The sequence below is a fragment of the Ornithorhynchus anatinus genome, chromosome 1 (genome assembly GCF_004115215.2).
Source record: "Ornithorhynchus anatinus isolate Pmale09 chromosome 1, mOrnAna1.pri.v4, whole genome shotgun sequence".
Classification (NCBI taxonomy): Eukaryota; Metazoa; Chordata; class Mammalia; order Monotremata; family Ornithorhynchidae; genus Ornithorhynchus; species Ornithorhynchus anatinus.
The window spans coordinates 175915954-175937059 of NC_041728.1; the positions used below are offsets into that span (position 1 = coordinate 175915954).

General features: G+C 42.6%; 1 protein-coding gene and 1 non-coding gene across 2 annotated transcripts in view; one reads left to right on the forward strand and one right to left on the reverse strand.

The window, feature by feature from the left end:
* CNTNAP5 (contactin associated protein family member 5) overlaps positions 1–21106 on the forward strand; it is a 746584-nt gene that overhangs the window by 219784 nt on the left and 505694 nt on the right. The window lies entirely within an intron of this gene.
* LOC114817782 lies at positions 2401–2538 on the reverse strand. The gene has a single exon (XR_003765638.1). It is a non-coding gene; the product is annotated as a small nucleolar RNA SNORA7 (small nucleolar RNA).

The following is a 21106-nucleotide window of genomic DNA, read 5'->3' on the forward strand; positions in this document are numbered from 1 at the left end:
CAAGTGTTGGAAGGGGGGTAGAGCAGAGGGAGTGAGTGGGGGTGATGGGAAGAGGAGGAGGAGCAGAGGAAAAGGAGGGCTTAGTCCAGGAAGGCTCCTGGAGGAGGTTAGCTTTCAGAAGGCTTTGAAGAGGGTAAGTGTGCAAGTTTGGCAGATTTGACAAGAGAGAACATTACAGGCCAGGTAAGATGTGGGCCAGGGTCAACGGCAGAACAGGCGAGAACAAGGCACAGTTCGTAGGGTTACTATGTATACATCCAAAAGACAGAATCCACAAGAGCAATATGACTAAGAGAGGTTGCCTGCTCGTGGTAGCAATCAAGCATTGTATTAAAGCTTCAGATAAAAGCTGGAGTGAGAATTGTCTTCCTATATGGCTCTGAGATCTGGGCCTACCATGGAGTGAGCAAACGAACCCAGCTCTCATAAACACAGAGACCCACATTAACACAAAAATAAGGGCACACTCACCCTGCTCCTCCTACAAGGTTGGATTTTTAATCAATCAATGGTATTTATTCAACACTTAACTGTGTAAGGATCACTGGACTAAGCACTTGGGTGAACACCATATAATAGAGTTTGTAGACATGATTCCTACCCACAGGGATATTACAGTTTAGAGGGAGGATCTTACAGACTGGAGGTGGGAGTGGATTGTGGAGATAGAGAAACCCAGCTCTCACAAACATAGAGACCCACACAAGCACTTCCTCCTCCTAGTAATTCACCTCCTCCTCCATTGCAGGAACTGCTGTTTCCTCTGCCACTGTTTCAACTTTCCCTAGGATTTCTGCTTACACAGGCTTGATCTCGTGTAGTTTTCCAGTGTGGTTGTCCTGTGTGAGCTTAGGTCCTCCTTATTGGAAACTTCCAGGAAACAGCACGTGGTAGAGCAGGGACAGTGAATGTGGAGGGCATTGGAAGAGGGAAAGAGGAGTGTGTGTGCTAGGAATACAAGAAATTCAAAGACAAAATAAAGCAATAATTCTCAGCTGCTGCCTTGCATGTCTTGACTTAAAACAGGAGAACTAAAAGCAGGCTTCCTGGACAAATATCGCCCAGTTGGAACTTTCACCTTCACCATCTTGGGTAGACTACATTGAAAAACCCCAGTGCAAACTATTTTACCAAGTAACAAATGTCCCCGTGCGAACCCTGAGTGATGTTCTACCTTATGATGCCAGTGAGCAAGAAGTAACCTGTAGAAGCATAGAACCAGTGTTTAGTTTTTGACTAAAATATCATTTGCCCAACAATGCTACCTTAATAATAATAATTGTAGATTTTGTTAAGTGCTTACTATATAATAATAATGATGGTATTTGTTAAATGCTTACTATGTGCAAAGCACTGTTCTAAGTGCTGGTGGGATACAAGGTAATCAGATTGTCCCATATGGGACTCACAGTTTTAATCCCCATTTTACAGATGAGGTAACTGAGGCACAGAGAAGTTAAGTGACTTGCCCAAAGTCACACAGCTGGAAAGTGGTAGAGCTGGGTTTCGAACCCATGACCTCTGACTCCCAAGCCCAGGCTCTTTACACTGAACCACACTGCTTCTCTACTATATGCCAAACTGGGGTAGATACAAGATAATTGGATTGGATCCTGTCCCACATGTGGCTCACGGTCTTAATCATTATTTCACAGATGAGGGAATTTTGCGACACAGAAAACTGAAGTGACTTGTCCAAGGTCACACAGCAGGCAAGTGGTGGAGCCGGGACTAGAACCTAGGTCTTCTGACTTCCAGGCCCATGCTCTAATAGGTCATGCTACTTCTCCTTGTGGGTTCTTGCCCTTTGCTTATTTGATTATTGATTGCAATAATCCTAGACAACCAAGTGATTATATTATTTCTAAATGTCTTTGGGGAATAGGTATCACCTCATTTTTCAGTGTCTCATTTCAGTGAGAGACAGCCTCCATAGTTAGTCAGTGATATTTCTTGTGCCTCACAGTGTATGGAGCATTGAGGAGCATTGAGCGTTGAGGTACTTTAGAAAGTACCTAGAAGAATATAATAGAGTAGATAGGCATGGTTCCTGACCTCAAGGAGTTTACAAGCTAGATGATTCATGCATCCTTCCTCTTGGACTTTCAGAACATTCTCAACCGTTCTAAGAATATATCAATAAATTAGTGGTATTTATTGAGCAGTTACTGTATGCAGAGCATTATACTAAGTATTCTGTTGTTGTCTTATGCTGTCAAGTTGTGTCTGACCCAGAGTGACGCCATGGACACATCTCTCCCAGAATGCCCCCCTTCCATCTGCATTCATTCTGGTAGCTTATTCACAGAGGTTTCTTGGTAAAAATCTGGAAATGGTTTACCGTTGCCTCCTTCCGCACAGTAAACGAGTCTCTGCCCTCGACTCTCTCCCGTCTTTTTAACTTGTAGCAGATTGCCTTCCACTCGTTAGCCACTGGCCAAGCTAGGAATGGAATGGGTAGGCCTCTGCTTGACTCTCCCTCCCCTAGTCAAGACTAATAGAGTACAGGAAACACTTCAGGTCTGATCCTGAGAGGGTGCTAAGTACTTAGGAGAGTACAATACAACAGAGTTGGTAGAAATGTTCCCTACCCATAAGGTGCTTACATTCTATATGGAGAGTCAGACATTAACATAAATAAATAATTTATGGATCTGTACATAAGTGCTGTGGGGCTGAGAATGGGGTGAATATCAAATGATCAAAAGGGTGCAGATCCAAGAGCATAGATGATGAAGAAGGCACAGGGGATTGGGGAAAAGAGGGCTTAATTGGGGAAGACCTCTTGGAGGAAATTCATTCATTCATTCAATCATATTTATTGAGCTCTTCCATTGTGCGGAGCACTGTACTAAGTGCTTGGGAAAGTACTATACAGCAATAAAGAGAAACAGTCCAGATTGGGAGTTATAGATCAGCCCTCTTGAATAAACCATTCTACAATCAAAAGTTCATTAAGAATTATGAGATTTAGACTCTATAGACTATAGGCTCTCTCTAGACTGTGAGATCTCTCTAGAACGTAAGCTTGTCGTGAGGAGGGAGTGTGTCCACTGGCTCTGTTCTGTTGTACTTTCCCAAGCGCTTAGTATAGTGCTCCCCCTATAGAAAGCCCTCGATAATGATGATGATTAAGCACTTACTACAGGCTAACTGCTGGGATAGATATAGGAGAGTCTGATTGGAGCCAAGTTTTGTTCCTCTTAGGGCTCCCAGTTTAAGTGATGGAATGAACCAAATATTTTATCCTTATTTTACAGTTGAGGAAACTGGGACATGGAGAGGTTCCATGACTTACCCAAGGTCACACAGCAAGCCTGTGGCAGAGTTGGGAGTAGAACGTGGGTTCTCCTGGTTTCCAGATGCATAGTTTTTCTGCCAGGGCCCTGCTGCCTTTGTTAAATGTCCTCCAGTCTTTCTTGTCAGAGGCAATGTATAGGAAACATTATGTTTCAAGTGAGAGAGGAAAAAATGAAAGATATATAAATGAATCTAAAAACAATTAGGGTGGAATAGTGGGAAATAAATTGTATCAGGCTTTGTGCCACCTATGTATTGGGAAATCAGGGAGGGAAATGATGACGGCAAATTCTCCTAATACATTTTTTATTGCTTTTAGGGGAATTATTTTAGGGTACTGTGAACAGATCCATTTGTCCCAGAGATTCCCAATTTAGATACTTATCGAAATGGTTTCACATCCCTGGTGTGAATTTAGAAAAGTATTTTCCTTTTTCTTCCTAGACCAGAGATTTACTTCTAGAAACATGTACTTACCCTTTGCCAAAGTGCATTTCCCTTTCCAGAACTGCACTGACTTGACATTCTGTTTTAAAATGGGTGTTTAATAATTAAAATGTATTTATCAGTACAGTTTTGGGGGTTTTTTAATCAAAAAAGTGGATCAGGGATAATAGTGAGACTTTAACTTTTGCTTCCAATGGTAGGCATTGGCTTTAATCATTGTTTATTATATTCAGCACTCAATTAGTAATCAGAGTCAGTAAGGAAAAACTGAATTTTCTTTGCAAGCACCATACTGTATTTCCAGAGTTTGGAAAATCCTTCAAACAGCCTGTCTTTCAGCAGCATTCTCTAACATATTTTCAAAACTGAACAAGCCTCCCATTTCCCCCCCTGAAAAAAAAAGTGCATTTAATAACAAAATAATAATCATAATGGTATTTGTTAAGCGCTTACTATGTGCCAAACACTGTTCTAAGTGCTAGGGTAGATACAGGTTGTCCGACATGGGCTCACACTTTTCATCCCCATTTTACAGTTGAGGTTACTGAGGCACAGAGAAGTTAAGTGACTGGTCCAAGGTTACACAGCAGATAAGTGACGGAGGCAGGATTAGAACCCATGTCCTCTGATTCCCAAGCCCGTGCTCTTTCCACTTAAGCCCTGCTGCTTAGCTTTCAAATTAAAGTGTTTACTTTTTTTCTGCTGAAAGAGTAGAATCAAGGATGAGGAAGAGTGAGACCAAATGTATTTAAATTCTACTTAGGAGAGATTTCAGGTAACATAAGGAAGAACTGCAAAATAGAAAGAGTTGGTAAACACCAATCAGACTTGTAAGCACAATGTGGAATCTTCATCTCTGATGATCTTATAATATCATAGATACTCATCTGTCCTGAATGGTTTCCATGCATTCTCACTTGGAGGAAGAACATTAAATTCCTTCACTCACTCTAATAAATGCTATTTTATTTCAGAACTCGAATCTTAAAATCCATATCGGGTTGACTCATACATTCATTCACAGATGTTTGTAAGAGAATTCTCAGAGCATACCTGTTCACAAATACCATGATGACAGGGGTTAAATTAGAATAACTGCCATTTGTTCAATGCTTACTATGAGACAAATACTGTATGAAGCATTGAGGTAGATACAGGATAATTGGGTTGAGCATAGTCCTGGTCATATCTGGGGCTCATAGTCAAATTGTGCCTTTTACCTGCGTAAGCATTTTCACTGGTCAGTGATTCCTTTGTTTTGATGATGGGACCTAGATTGGCAGGAAAATGAGAGGGCGTTCATTCTACTGAAAGATGTGGTGAAGGCCAGTGTACAATAACATTTATCTTCTTTGGGAGATTGGATGGAAACGGAGCACTGAATGAGCAAATGTTAAAGCTTAGCCTTAGCCTTGATTAATTGAGAAGGTAGCACAATGACCCTGGACCCTTGGAATACAGCGCAGTGAATTTACTCCATAACCATCCTGTCTTCAGCATTACTCTGGGCCTTTGACCTTGCTTCCTCAATGAATCTGCCAGTGTTTATGCCACAGACTTAAATTGTTATGCTCAGCCGCTGGTATTGTTTGCTCTTCTGAATGCTGTAGGTGGCCGTTCAAGACGACTATGAGATTTTTCTGCTTCTACAAGCAAGTACAAGTCATGTTAAGGTGAATACCCCGAGATTGATCATTTTAGACTCTAGACTCTTAGTTTTTTGTGAGCAGGAAACATGTCTACCAATTCTGTTATATTACACTCTCTCCCAAGCACTTAGTATGTGCTCTGCACACAGTAAATGCTCAGTAAATACCACTGATTAGAGATGAAGCCTGTTGGGGGCAGGGAATGTGACTGTTTATTGTTGTATTGTACTCTCCCAAATGCTTAGGTCAGTGCTCTGCACACAGTAAGCACTCAACAAATATGATTGAATGAATGAATGAATGAATAAAAGGTGGCTTTATCAAGCAATTTTTCCCTTGCTCAACCTGCCTAAGGCTTGATTTCAGCATTCCTAGTCAAAAGGACCCCTCTAAGGGTCGTACCTGGAGTTTCTGATACTCTACTAGTCTCATCTTCGGGGCCGGGCGGGTGGGAGGGGGGGCGGGGGTAGTCAAGTAGAGACATATCCATTCCGTTGCTAGCTTGGACAGTGGTCAGCGAGTGGCAGGCAATCTGCTACAAGTTAAAACTTAACTGTGCTGGGCAGCGGTGACATGAGAGATAATTGAGGGTGGAAACTCAAGTTTACTGCGTGGAAGGACTCTCTTCCCCTCTTCAAAGCCCTACTGAGAGCTCACCTCATCCAAGAGGCCTTCTCAGACTGAGCCCCCCCGTTTTCGCTCTGCTCCCCCTCCACCCTCTGCTCCTCCCCCTTCCCCCTTCCCCTCCCCTCAGCTGAGCCCCCTTCCCCTCTATTCCCCCTCCCCTCCCCACCCAACCCTCCATCCCTTCCTCCCCCCCTTTCCCTCCCCTCAGCACTGTCCTCATTTGTATATATTATTACCCTATTTATTCTGTTAATAAAATGCACATCCCCTTGATTCTATTTATTGTGATACATTGTCTTGTTTTTGTTTTGTTCTGTTTTGGTTTGCTGTCTGTCTCCCCCGATTAGACTGTGACCCCATCACTGGCAGGGATTGTCTCTATCTGTTGCCAAATTGTACGTTCCAAGTGCTTAGTACAGTGCTGTGCACATAGTACTCAATAAATACTATTGATTGAATGAATGAATGATAAACCTCTTCTGGATTTGTACCAAGAAAACTCTATGGTTCCATTCCCAGACAATTGCAGATGGAGGTGGGGCATTATGGGAGAGATGTGTCCATGGTGTCACTATGAATCAGAGATGACTCGACAGCAGAAGACAAGACAAGCCAAAAGGGGGTGGGATAGGCAGAAGAGGCATTCATTCAGTCATATTCATTGAGGTCTTACTGTGTGCAGAGCACTGTACTAATTGCTTGAGCTCAGGATGGCTTGTATTGAGCCCTTGAGCTTAACATGGATACTAGGCCTGGCTAGGTTGGGTCCTGAAACCTCCGTTGTATGTCTACACCCATCGTGCCCCTGTCTCCCCAGAGATTACCCATTTGTCCCCAACTTTCCAGGAGTTGGAAGCCTGGGTCCTGAGCAAGTGTGATTCAACACAGACTCACCCCCTCCCCCCACACCCCAGCCACTTGACCTTGCCAATAAAAGGCTTGCCTTTGCCCGCAGTCAGATTCTGCCAGGGAGACCCCAACTCTAGCCCAGATAGGGGATGGATTGTAAACCAATGTTTTTAGTTGGAGGAATCCAAACAACAAAATTTCCCAGGAAACCATTAACTCTAAAGGGAGTGGGAGATGAGCAAATTGCACCTCCATTGTGTCATCAGGCAGGTCGGTGTCCAGCTCGGCTGCTAGATTTGACCACACATTTGTGAGGAACATGTAGAGTGACCTTGAGTGGAATCAATAAATGGCATTTTCTAACTCAATCCATCAATCGATGGTATTTATTGAGCATTTATTGTGAAAAGAACACTCTACTGAGTGCTTGGGAGAGTACCATACAAGAGTTGTTAGACATGACCTATTAACTCCAGGAGTTGACATACATTAGAAGTGATTATGGGTGGATGAGCTCATTGATGCTGAGCGGGTGGGCTGAAAATCAAGTCCTTCAGGATAACAGATCCAGGTGCATAGACAACGTAGAAGAGAGGTGAGGTCAAATAGGGGTAATGACACAGAAGTTAGGGCAAATAAGCCTTAGTCAAGGAAAGGCTCTTGAAGAGGTGATTTGAGTAGGGCTATAACGATAAGGCGTGTGGTGGTCAGACAGATACGAAGGAAGACGGAATTCCAGATGAGAGGGAGGACATGGGTAAGGGGTTGGTGGGGAGGTGGACAAAATGGACGTACAGTGAGGAGGTTGGGATTAGAGGAGTGAAGCGTGCATGTTAGGTTGTAGGAAATCAGCAAGCTAAGGCTAGAGTTGGAGAGCATTGACTGAGTGCCTTAAAGCTGATGATAAGGAGGTTTTTCTTCATTGCCGAGGTGGATGGACAACCACTGGAGGTTTTTCAGGAGAGGGGAGTTGTGGACCAAGTGTTGTATTTTGGAAAATTAGTCTGAGCAGCAGACGGAAGGGAAGAGATAGAAAGCGGGACAGTGAGAGAAGGACATAAGTGCTTGGTTTAGTGTGATAGTAGTTTCGATGGAAAGAATGAGGTCAATGATGTGACGGTAGAACAGCCAGAATTTCTTGGAAGACTGAATTTGGGGGCTGAGTGAGAGAGATGAGTTGAGGATAATGGCAAGGCCACAAGGTTGTGAGAGAAGGAGCATAATAATGTTGTCTACAGTTATGGGAAATCCTGTGGGAGGTTAAATGAGGAGTTCTGATTTGGACATGCTACATTTGAAGTCTTGGCGGGATGTTCAAGTAGCGATGTCCTTTCCATTTCACATTTGGCAGACCGCTACTCTTTTCCATCTTCAAAGTCCCACTAAAGTCACATCTCCAGATAGCTCTCCGTGGTTCAACTTCCCACCCTATTTTCATCCTTTCTACTTATCATCAGAGCATTTTTTATGACTCACTTCACCCCTCCTCCCTTAAGCTCTTAAGGACATATCTTTATACTCAATTGCTTCCCCATCCTGTAATTTATTTTAGTGTCTGTCTCCCCTGCTAGATTTTAAAAACCCTTGAGGTCAGAGAATGTGTCTAGTAGTCCTATTGTAAGTGCTCAATAACTACAATTGATTGGTTGATTGATTGAATGAGCCCCAACTGAGTGCTTGGCCCTGTGCTAAGTGCTTGGAAAAATAGCACAAAACACATTTCCTGCTTTCATGGAACAGTGATATGGATAAATAGTATATGAAGATTGTGGAACCCATAGAGGAGCATCATGACCTAGTGGCAAGGGCACGGGCTTGGGAGTCAGAGGTCGTGGGTTCTAATCCCCGTTTTGCCTCCTGTCTGCTGTGTGACCTTGGGTAAGTCACTTAACATCTCTGTGCCTCAGTTACCTGTTCTGTAAAATGGGACTTGAGACTGTGAGCCTGACGTGGGACAATGTGATTACCTGGTATTTACCCCACTGCTTAGCATAGTGCTTGGTACACAGTAAGCGCTTAACAAATACCATAATTATTATAATTATTATTATTATAATCATTCAGCCTCTGTGGCTTTGAGGTTGGAATGCTTGGGGGAGCAGAGATTTTTACTTTGATGGCACTTTAGAATGACACAGGCAGAATTGTCATTTGGAGGTTTCTTGCCTTCCTTTCCTGTCCATTCTTCCAACAACATTTATTTAATCAATTTCAGGAATTAGTTTGAATAATAAGAATAATAATGTTGGTATTTGTTAAGTGTTCCAAGCACTGGGGTAGATACAGGGTAATCAGGATGTCCCACGTGGGGCTCACAGTCTTCATCCCTATTTTACAGATGAGGTAACTGAGGCACAGAGAAGTAAAGTGACTTGCCCACAGTCACAAAGCTGACAAGTGGCAGAGCCGGAATTCGAACCCATGACCTGTGACTCCCAAGCCCATGCTCTTTCCACTGAGCCACGTGCTTACTATGTGTCAAGCAATGTTCCAAACACTGGGGCAGATACAAGCAAATCGAGTCGGACACAGTCCCTATCGCACATGGAGCACACGGTCTTAACCCCCAATTTACAGATGAGGTAACCGTGGCCCAGAGAAGTGAAGTGACTTGCCCAAAGTCACACAGCAAAGTGGCAGAGTCAGAATTAGAACCCAAGTCCTTCTGATTCCCAGGCCTGTGTTCTATCCACTAGGCCATGCTGCTTCTCTACTGCTGGTGTTTTCAGGGAAAGAACAACCACCCTCCCTTGAATTTCCATCTTGACATCTCCAAATCCATCAAAGAAATCATGCTAATGGTCTGCATGAAGCTGTGTGATAAAAAACTGTTTTTTGTGAATCTGGTCACCAATAGGCATTTAGTGCAGTGTTCAGCACACAGGAAAAACTCGATAAGTACAAATGAATGAATTCATCAGTACAGCTTGGGAAGGTTAAAAAGGTTGAAGCTATGGTGCCCTGGGATCAGGGAACTTTCAGTCATCAGGTTGAGACTCAAATCACAAGCATCTCCTATGGCTTTCTCTTTGTTGAAGATTTTTCCCAATTATTTCATTATTTTCGGTTAAGCTTTAAAACAATGTAATAATGATGTAAAAATAGAAAAGCTGCCCTTCAGGTAGAGAAGATTCTCCAATTGTATTTATGAATGAAGGTTACTGAAAGAATGTCTTGCACACTTAACACATTAGGCCCATGAACATAAAATCAATCAATCATTCATATTAATAATAATAACAATAATAATAATAATGGTTTTTGTTAAGCGCTTATTATATAACAGACACTGTACTGAGCGCTGGGGTGGGTACAAGTAAATTGATTTGGACACAGTCCCTGTCCCCTGCAGAGCTCACAGTCTCAACTGCCATTTTACAAATGAGGTAACTGAGGCACAGAGAAGTGAAGTGTCTTGCCCAAGGTCACACAACAGACAAGTGGTGGAGCTGAGATTAGAACCCATGTCCTTCTGACTCCTAGGCCATGCTCTATCTACTACACCACCCTTACTTTGTGCAGAGCACTATACTAAGCAATTGGGAGAGCACAGTATAACAGAATTAGTGAACATATTCCTTGCCCGTAATGAATTTACAGTCTAGAGTGAGAGACACACAATAATAACAATAATAATGATGGTATTCATTAAGCACTATGTGCCATGCACTGCTCTAAGCAGGCTGGAATAGACACAAGGTAATCAGGTTGTCCCACATGGGGCTCACAAACTTCATCCCCATTTTACAGATGAGCTAACTGAGACATGGAGAAATAAAGTGACTTGTCCAACGTCACACAGCTGATAAGTGGTGGAGCTGGGATTAAAACCCATGACCTCTGACTCCCAAGCCTGTGCTCTTTCCACTAAGCCATGCTGCTCCTGTTTCTGGCCTTTGCCAATTTTGGTGTCTACTATTTCACCACCCTTGTTGAGAAGGAATTTGTATGCATATCTTTTTGCCAAGGGGCTAGGCACTTGAGTTTCTTTGGGTGATTTTCAGTGAGCCATCCACACTCTCTCATAAAATCCCCTGGGGCCCAAAGATGCCTGTTGCACAGTAATCAACTGGAATACATCTGCTGATTGCTCATAAAATTAAATATCATAAAACCTCCATCAGAAACAGACATGACTGAGATGTATGGCACCCTTTTGAGTAAGCCAGGCCTTCCCAGACAGGGCCCCCCCCTTTTCTCTGCTCCTTCTCCCCTCTCCATCATCCTGACTCCCTCCCTCTGCTCTGCCCCCTTTCCCGCCCCACAGCACTTGTGTATATTTGTACATATTTATTATTCTATTCATTTATTAATGAAGTGTATATATTTATAGTTTCATTTCTCTACTTTGAGGCTACTGATGCCTGTCTACTTGTTTTGTTGTCTGTCTCCCCCTTCTAGACTGTGACCCCATTGTTGGGCAGGGATTGTCTCTATCTGTTGCCCAACCTTACTTTCCAAGGGCTAAGTACAGTGCTCTGCACACAGTAAGTGCTCAATAAATACAAATGAATGCATTTCTGAATGTTAGACTCATCACACCTCCCCCCTTCAAAACCCTTTGGAAGGCTCACCTCCTCCAGGAGGTCTTCCCAGACTAAACCCTCCTTTTCCTCTGCTCCCCTTCTCCTCCTCATCGCCCAACTCGCCCTCTTTGCTCTAACTCCTCCCCATTAGGCCATGCTACTTCTCTTACCACTTCTGAAATACCACTTGTCAAATGTGAAGGCTTTTAAAATAGAGATGGAATTCTAGAATTTAATTGTGGGTCTGGCAGCATAAGATTTGGAGTTCAGTGTGGGATGGTGATTGAGTCCTATCTCATTAACTTGTCTCTTCCCCTAAGTTAAGCACAGAGGTTTGGCAAATAGTAAATACTTAATAAATACTATAACTATCAAGCTCAGAACATTTGCTGCTGGAACACACACACACACGCATAAAAAAAAAAAGAAACCCTCAACCTGCCTTTGACTTTGAACAACTTAAAAAACAACTCATAGATCAAAAATATCTAATTATAGACTATTCATTTATACAATTCAAGTTGGAAACCATTTTAATAAAGATGTCATTTTTCCTTCTGGAACTCTTTTACCTATGAATAAAATATGATATATACATATATATGTGTGTGTGTGATACACACACACACACACACATATACATACTGTCTATACATACTGTACTATACATACATATATGTATACATACTGCCCTATAAAGAACAAATGATCAAGTCTGGATATTCTCCATGCCCTATCATGTTATCTTTGGAAGGTGGAAAAATTGTTCCTTCTTTAGCCTCGGGCAAACAGGTTTCATTGATTGCACTCGTCATGAGCAATCTAAAGCTAACGGATAGAAACCCATAGGATCCCTATTAAAAAAAAAGAGATACGGACTTGAATTTATTCATCACATTTTCCAAATGGATGAAATATTCTGAAACTGTGCAGATTATCAAATAGCCAAAATTCTTGTTCTTAACTCTCAGCAAAACCGAAAATTCCCAATCAGTAAATTTGCAAAGGCTTGAATCCTATCAAACCAATGGCCAGCTCTAAAATATACACTGTGTCTTCCCACCCAAACTCTCTTCTGCCTCAACTTTTCCATCACTATTGACAACACCACTAATCTTTCCATCTAATACCCTCCAATCTTGGCTTTATCCTCCAATCATTTTTCTATTTTAACCCTCATATTCAATGTTACCAAATCCCTCGGTTCCACCTTTACAACATCTCTAAAATCTGCTCCTTCCTTTTTTATGATATTTGTTAAATGCTTACTATGTGTCGGGAATTGTATTAAGAATTGGAATAGATACAAGTTGATCAGGTTGGAAACAGTCCCTCTTCCATATAGGCTCACAGTCTTAATCCCTCTGGGGATGAAGTGACTTGCCCAGGGAAACACATTCATTCATTCACTCAATCATATTTATTGAGCACTTCCTAGTGCAGAGCACTGTACTAAGTGCTTAGAAAGTACAATTCGAGCAACAGATAGAGACAATTCCTGCCAAATAACAGGATCGTAGTCTAAAGTGGTGAGACAGACTGCAAAACAAAACAGAACAAAACAAAACAAAAGAACCTAGATCATTCTGACTCCCAGGCTAATGCTCTATCCAGTAAGTCATGCTGCTTCTCCATCAAAACTAGCACCATCCTTGTCTAAGCACTTATCATATTCTTCCTCGTTAACTTCTCTACCTCCAGTCTCTTCCCTCTCCCTATAATGCGTTCTACTACCCAGATCATTTTTATTAAAAAAAAAAAAATTATGTGTGTCTTCCCACTCCTCAAAACCCTCCAATGATTGGCCATCAAGCAGAGGAGCCTCACCATCTGCTTCAGGTCCCTCAACCTGCTCTCTCCCTACCTGTCCTTGTTCCTTTCACTATAAACCCCACTCACACACTTCTAGTGCCAACCTACTCGCTGTTCCTCAGACTTATCTCTATTTGCTCAATGGTCATGCCCTCCCACCTGATTCCCTTCCATATGTGACAGATCAGCAGTCTAACATGTTCAAGGTCCTCCTAAAATCAAATCTCCCAGAAAATTTCCCTGATGAACCACTCATCTCCCACCATGTTCTCCCTCCTTTCTTGGTCACCTATGCATTTAAATCCATACCCTGTTCAGTACACTACACTCTGTAGATGATCAGTAAATGCCACGAGTGTTCCTTCAATCAAAAGATTTTCATCATCATCATCTTCACAATAGTAATAATTGTGTTTTTTGTAAAGTGTTGACCACATGTCAACCATTCTACTAAATGCTGGGTAAGAGACAAGGAGGCAGAGAACACAGCACCAGGGCTGCAAATATTAAGCATCTGTTAAGCATCCAAGCACAGTACTAAGTGCTTGGGTGGATAACCACAAATTGGGTTGGACCTAGTCCCTGTCCCACTTGGGACTCATAGTCTCAATTCCCTTTTTATAGATGAGGGACCTGAAGCTCAGAGAAGTGAAGTGATTTGCCCAATGTCACACAGCAGACAAGTGGCAGAGCCGGGATTAGAATCTATGACCTTCTCATTCCTAGCCCCATGTGCTATCCACTGCACCAAGCTGCTTCCCTTAAACCTTAAATATTTTAGTATGCAACCTTGTCTCTCTTTCCTAATGAAGCTTTTACTCAGAGAGAGTCACTCATCTTCTTAATAGATAATGAAGGTCTGTTTTTACACCCATACACACACACAAAAAATCTAGTCTTTCCCTTTGGGTATCCATGTGGACTGCTATGTGATTAGGCAACTATATTTGTTCTCATTAATATTATTAAAATACTAATTACTAATGAGCAATTGCACATGTGTTTAATGTTTGTGCTTTTTATTACATGTTGAACTTAATATATTTTTATTAGGTGTTTTGTGATCTTGTTCTTCACAATGTTACCTATGTCTTGAGATTTATTCCTAGTAGGACAAATTAAGAGTATGACTAAAAATTAAGGCTACACCAGGGACAAGCCCAGTTTCCAGGATGCATTAGTAGATAACAATGCTATAGTTTCAAGAGCAGTAGTCATGATCATTGGTGATTGGATAATGAAAAGAATAATAATAATAACAATAGCAAAGCTTGTTGTACTATTGTCCTTCTTTCACTTCCTATTGATCTAATACAGAGGTTCCTCTACGTCCTCATCTCGGCCCCACTCTCCCTAGTGATTATGGGCCTCTCCCTGCCCTTTTGATCCTCCTAAACAATTTCTGCACAATATAGTGCATTAGTAAGTGAATGCATCTTGACTAGAGCTGGATTTATTTGGCGTGGGTTTGATAACACCAAATCAATTGATCAATCCTACTTTTAGTACCACTTACTGTCTGCCGAGCACTGTACTAAGAGCTTGGGAGAGTACAATACAGTAGAGTTGGTGGATAGAATCCCTGCCCACTTAGAGCTTACTGGAAGGAAAAAAGATTAAGATTGGAATTCTTGAAGGGGATGCTGAGCTTTTATAGGTATGTCATGACATTAAAAGGCTTGGTTGGGCCATAAAATAAGCAAGTGTAATAAATGCACCTTAAAGAAAAGTGAAACAGACATTCCCATGTATGATTATTGTGGACACATCTTTAGTTATTAATGCATTGTTATATTATTGTATGATCTAACTTGGGAATGTGTGTACTCAAATATTTATTTTTACCATCCTAACTGTAAATTTTATGTGTGTGTCTCTCACATTATAGTGTAATCACTATATAGTGATAGTATAGTATAGTATAGTGATGTCAGGGATTGTGTCACTTGATTTTGTATTTCCCAAGTACTTAGCATAATGTACACCATATAGGATGATCTTTTTTTTTGGGGGGGGGGCATGGTAAAACTTAATCATGGGAAACTTCCTGAAGGTAATGGAATTTATTTAACTAGGGGGAGATCTATGATGATGCCAGTTTCTCAGAAATACTGAAGAGGTTCCAGGCGAGGAGAAGGACACAAGCAATGAGCCAGAGGTAGATGAGTTGAGAGTAAGGCTCAGGGAAATGGTAAGGTTCATTCATTCATTCATTCATTCATTCATTCATTCATTCAATAGTATTTATTGAGCGCTTACTATATGCAGAGCACTGTACTAAGCACTTGGAATGAACAAGTTGGCAACAGATAGAGACAGTCCCTGCTGTTTGACAGGCTTGCAGTCTAATCGGGGAAGACAGACAGACAAGAACGATGACAATAAATAGAGTCAAGGGGAAGAACATCTCGTAAAAACAATGGCAACTAAATAGAATCAAGGCGATGTACATTTCATTAACAAAATAAATAGGCTAATGAAAATATATACAGTTGAGCAGACGAGTACAGTGATGAGGGGATGGGAAGGGAGAGGGGGAGGAGCAGAGGGAGATGGGGGGAAAAGAGGGTTAAGCTACGGAGAGGTGAAGGGGGGACAGTAGAGGGAGTAGAGGGAGAGGAGAGCTCAGTCTGGGAAGGCCTCTTGGAGGAGGTGAGTTTTAAGTAGGGTTTTGAAGAGGGGAAGAGAATCAGTTTGGCGGAGGTGAGGAGGGAGGGCGTTCCAGGACCGCGGGAGGATGTTGCCCAGGGGTCGACAACGGGATAGGCGAGACCGAGGGACGGTGAGGAGGTGGGTGGCAGAGGAGCGGAGCGTGCGGGGTGGGCAGTAGAAAAAAGGAAGGGAGGAGAGGTAGGAAGGGGCAAGGTGATGGAGAGCCTCGAAGCCTAGAGTGAGGAGTTTTTGTTTGGAGCGGAGGTTGATAGGCAACCACTGGAGTTGTTTAAGAAGGGGAGTGACATGCCCAGATCGTTTCTGCGGGAAGATGAGCCGGGCAGCGGAGTGAAGAATAGACCGGAGCGGGGCGAGAGAGGAGGAAGGGAGGTCAGAGAGAAGGCTGACACAGTAGTCTAGCCGGGATATAACGAGAGCCCGTAATAGTAAGGTAGCCGTTCGGGTGGAGAGGAAAGGGCGGATCTTGGCGATATTGTAAAGGTGAAACCGGCAGGTCTTGGTAACAGATAGGATGTGTGGGGTGAACGAGAGAGACGAGTCAAAGGTGACACCGAGATTGCGGGCCTGAGAGACGGGAAGGATGGTCGTGCCATCCATGGTGATAGGGAAATCTGGGTGAGGACCAGGCTTGGGAGGGAAAATGAGGAGCTCTGTCTTGCTCATGTTGAGTTTTAGGTGGCGGGCCGACGTCCAGGTGGAGACATCCCGGAGGCAGGAGGAGATGCGAGCCTGAAGGGAGGGGGAGAGGACGGGGCAGAGATGTAGATCTGCGTGTCATCTGCGTAGAGATGGTAGTCAAAGCCGTGAGAGCGAATGAGTTCACCGAGGGAGTGAGTGTAAATGGAGAACAGAAGAGGGCCAAGAACTGACCCTTGAGGAACTCCAACAGTTAAAGGATGGGAGGGGGAGGAGGTGCCTGAGAAGGAGACCGAACCAGGAGAGGACGGAGTCCGTGAAGCCAAGGTGAGATAAGGTGTGGAGGAGAAGGGGATGGTCAACAGTGTCAAAGGTAGCAGAGAGGTCAAGGAAGATTAGAATGGAGTAGGAGCCAGTAGAGAGCGAAAAGGGACGAAAAGTGAATAGAAGAGAGTTGGTGAAGAGCCTTGAAGATGACAGCAAGACATTTCTGTTTGTTCCATAGGGAAAAGAGTAGCCTCCAGAAGTTTTCAAGGACAGGAAATATAAGGAAATTTACAGATTTAGAAAGATGATCTGGGCAGCTAAGTTGCAGTATAGACCAAAGAAGGGAGTGGTAGTAGTAGCCTATAATCATAATCATCATCATAATAATAATCACATTTAAGCGCTTACAATGTGCCAAGCACTGTTCTAAGCACTGGGGGAGATACAAGGTAATGGGGTTGGACAATCACCATCTCACAGTCTTCATCCCCATTTTAGAAATGAGGGAACTGAAGCCCACAAAAGAGATGTGACTTGACCATGGTCAGAGAAGCAGCATGGCTTAGTGGAAAGAGCACGGGCTTGGGAGTCAGGGGACATAGGCTCTAATCCCATCTCCACTACTTGTCTGCTGTGTGACCTCAGGCAAGCCACTTAACTTCTCTGGGCCTCAGTTATCTGTAAAATGGGGATTAAAAGTCTGAGCCCCACGTGGGACAACCTGATTGCCCTGTATCCACCCCAGAGCTTAGAACAGTGCCTGACACATAGAAAGAGCTTAACAAATACCACAATTATTATTATTATTATCCAGCAGACAAGTGGCAGAGCCAGAATTAGAACCCATGACCTTCTGACTCCTAGGCCCGTGCTCTATCCACTAGACCACACTGCTTCTCCTTGTGCCCACTGTAGGGTCTTGGGAAGTTAGGAATTATGGAGTGATGTGTTACCTGCCCATTAGGCAAACGGAAGTAGCATGGCCTAATGAAAGAACGTGGCCCTGGGAGTCACAGGACCTGGATTCTAACCCTGATTTCACCACATGTTGCTGTATGACTTTGGGCAAGTCATTTCACTTCTTTGTGCCTCAGTGTCCTCATCTGTAAAATGGGGATTCAGGACCTGTTCTTCCTCCTTCTTAGACTGTGAGCACCATGTGGGAGAGGGCCTGCATCCAAACTGATTAACTAGTATCTACCTCAGTGATTAGAACAGTGCATGACGCATAATAAAGTGCTTCACAAATCCCATTTAAAAATAAAAAAAGTGACCAATGAGGAGGCGGAATAGGAGTCTAATGGTCAGATGATGAGAGCTTGAGGGATTATCGTGGCCATTTGGATGGAGAAAAAATGAGAATCTGGGAAAAATATGTGGAGTTGGTGGAAGTTGGTGGATCCATCTTTTCTTCTCACCTGGACATAGGGCCTTTGACCCACTCTAAATTTGTTTAGAAAAATTCTCTTCTATGTTCTCAGCCAATGTCACTGGTTAATGGATTGTTTCCTCGAACATCAGTGGACCACAATGTATTTTTCTAAACACGTTTTTGTCGTCTTCACTTTTCTCTCTTAGATCCTCCGAGAAAGATAGATAGTGCTTGTTCAACTACTTAACTCCCTCAGTGGGAGGTTGCGGATGCCCGAAGGTCACCCCTAGGAGCACAAGATCCAAAAATGGAAAGTGGGTTGAAATTTAACAGTCCGAGTTCTAATTCTGACACTCCCAATTAGGATCTTGGTGACATTTACCAGAAATCAGGCCAGACAAGTGCCAGTTGATCAGTGGTATTCACTAAGCACTTATTAGGTGCAGAGCACTGAATTAAGTGCTTGGGGGAGTACAATATAGCAATTCTAGACTTTAAGATATTGCAGTGAGAATGAGGATGAATGGTTCCCTAATTATGCACGGTGTCTTTCTGATCAGTTATTGCTATTAGCAGCAGCCTTTATTCAAACTAGAAATCTCCAATTACAAATTCCATTATGGCAGGGGAGGGAGAATATTTGTCTCCATATTTAAACATTTTATACATCAAGATTCTAATAGATACTGTCTATTCTTCCACATATAGATGTCCCTTTTACTAGGAGACATTGCTGATGGTGATATTCACCCATGACTGCATGTGTGATTGAAAAGGCCAACATGGGATCCTTAGTCCCGGCCACTTTGGGGACACAAAAAGATTGTCTTTTTGCTTGTTGTGTTTAGTTACATGAATTAATTGTGGTGATTGTTAAGCTCTTACTATAAAGCTAGCAAGCAACGTGATCCATGCAACATAATCAGATCAGTCCCAATCCTTGTTCCACACGGGACTCCAGTCTAAGCGGGAGGGAGAAGAAGTATTGAATTCTCATTATGCACATGAGGAAAATGAGGCCCAGAAAAGATATGTGACTTGCTCATGGCCCCACAGCAGACAACAGGTAGATGTAAGTTTCCAGTCCACATACTCTGACTCCCAGGACTCTACTCTTTCAACCAGGCTGTACTGCCTCCCCCACTAACATTTCCTTTAACCTCATCTTTTGATTAGACTGTAAGCTCTAGGCTGCAAGCTCGCTGTGGGAAAGGCTTTTAGATAGAATGCAATGAGAATGAAAATGAGAAGCGGCACGGCCTAGTGGAAAGAGCATGGACCTGGGGATCAGATGGACCTGGGTTCTAATTCCAGCTCTGCCTCTCATCTGCTGTGTGACCTTGGGCATGCCACTTCACTTCTCTGGGCCCCAGTTATCTCGCTTGTCAAATGGGGATTAAGACTGTGAGCCCCATGTGGGATAAGGACTGTGTACCATCTGATTTGTTTGTAGCCACCCCAGAACTTAGTACAGTGTCTGGCACATAGTAAACACTTAGCAAATATCACCAAAAAAAATTAATTGGCAGAATTAGGGATGCTTCTTCAGAGAACAGAAATTTGTATAGAAACAGTGCATTTCAGTGTTGGAAGACACAGTCATCTGCATAAGAACTATAACAAGAGTTCACCTTAACGCAGAGCTCTGCCAGAACACAAGCCTCAGTTCATAGGAGAACTGACAACATGAGCATTTGAACAACTTTAGTCATAATGCACCAGCTGAGGGAATAACCAGGTAAAAGAGTCAAATGGGTATAAACTCACTTTTCTCTAATAATAAATTTGTGGATTGAGATGAGAAACGGGCATGAGGGGTGAAAGAACCATTTCCTATTTATCTGTCCCTGAATTTGTTTACTGAATATTTTCTTTATATAAAGGAACTTGAAGCAAAAGCAGACAGAAAATGTTGAGAAATGGTATAAATAATGTCCAAGGGTGACAAATTTCAAAAGTTATTTTGAGCAGAGGAGATAGAGAAAAGGAATTTTCCCCTACAAGGCAGTGTCTCATGGCAGAGGGGATAAAGAAAGGAAACCTTTCTCTATAAGGTATCATCATCTCTTGCTTAAGGCAGCCCCTGATGGAAAAGGAACTTAATTGAGGAAACCTAGCAATGATTATCTCTCCTGGGATCAATTAGCTTCTGTAAGAGCGAAGACAGTCTCTTCCTTCTCTCAGTAGTGATTTACCAAGCTTCTTGCACTGGCTGTTGCTGACGGGGAGGCCTTACTCTCACTATGTTCTTGTGAGCAGGGAAATAAAGGACATTTTAATGCATTCACAAGGTGCAAAATGCAACCCATATGCTAGAGCAAGAATTTAATGGCCCTGTTGGTCATTTTAATAATAATAATAATGTTGGTATTTGTTAAGTGCTTACTATGTGCAGAGCACTGTTCTAAGCACTGGGGTAGATACAGGGTAATCAGGTTGTCCCACGTGAGGCTCACAGTCTTAATCGCCATTTTACAGATGAGGTAACTGAGGCACAGAGAAGTTAAGTTTCTCCAGAGGGCTGAGTTGATAACCTGGAAATCGTGCTATTCAGAAATAAATCTCTTCTTTTTTATGATATTTGTTAATCACTATGTGCCAGGCACTGTATGAAGTACTGGGGTAGATACATGCTGATCAGTTTGGACACAGTCCCTGTCCCCCACGGGGCTTTTATTATATACATTATATATTATATAATTTTATATTATATTTTATTTTTATATTATATTTTTATATATATAACAGGTGAGGTAAAAGAAGTCCTGAGAAGTGAAGTGAATTGCCCAAAGTCACTCAGCTGACCAGTGAAGGAGTAGGGCTTAGAACCCAGGCCCTTCTGACTCCCAACCCTATGCTCTATGTGATACACTGTGCTACTTCTCTGCTCTCCATCAAACTCTGACCTGTCCTTTTCCAAGTTCATAAATACTGTGCAATTCATGAGT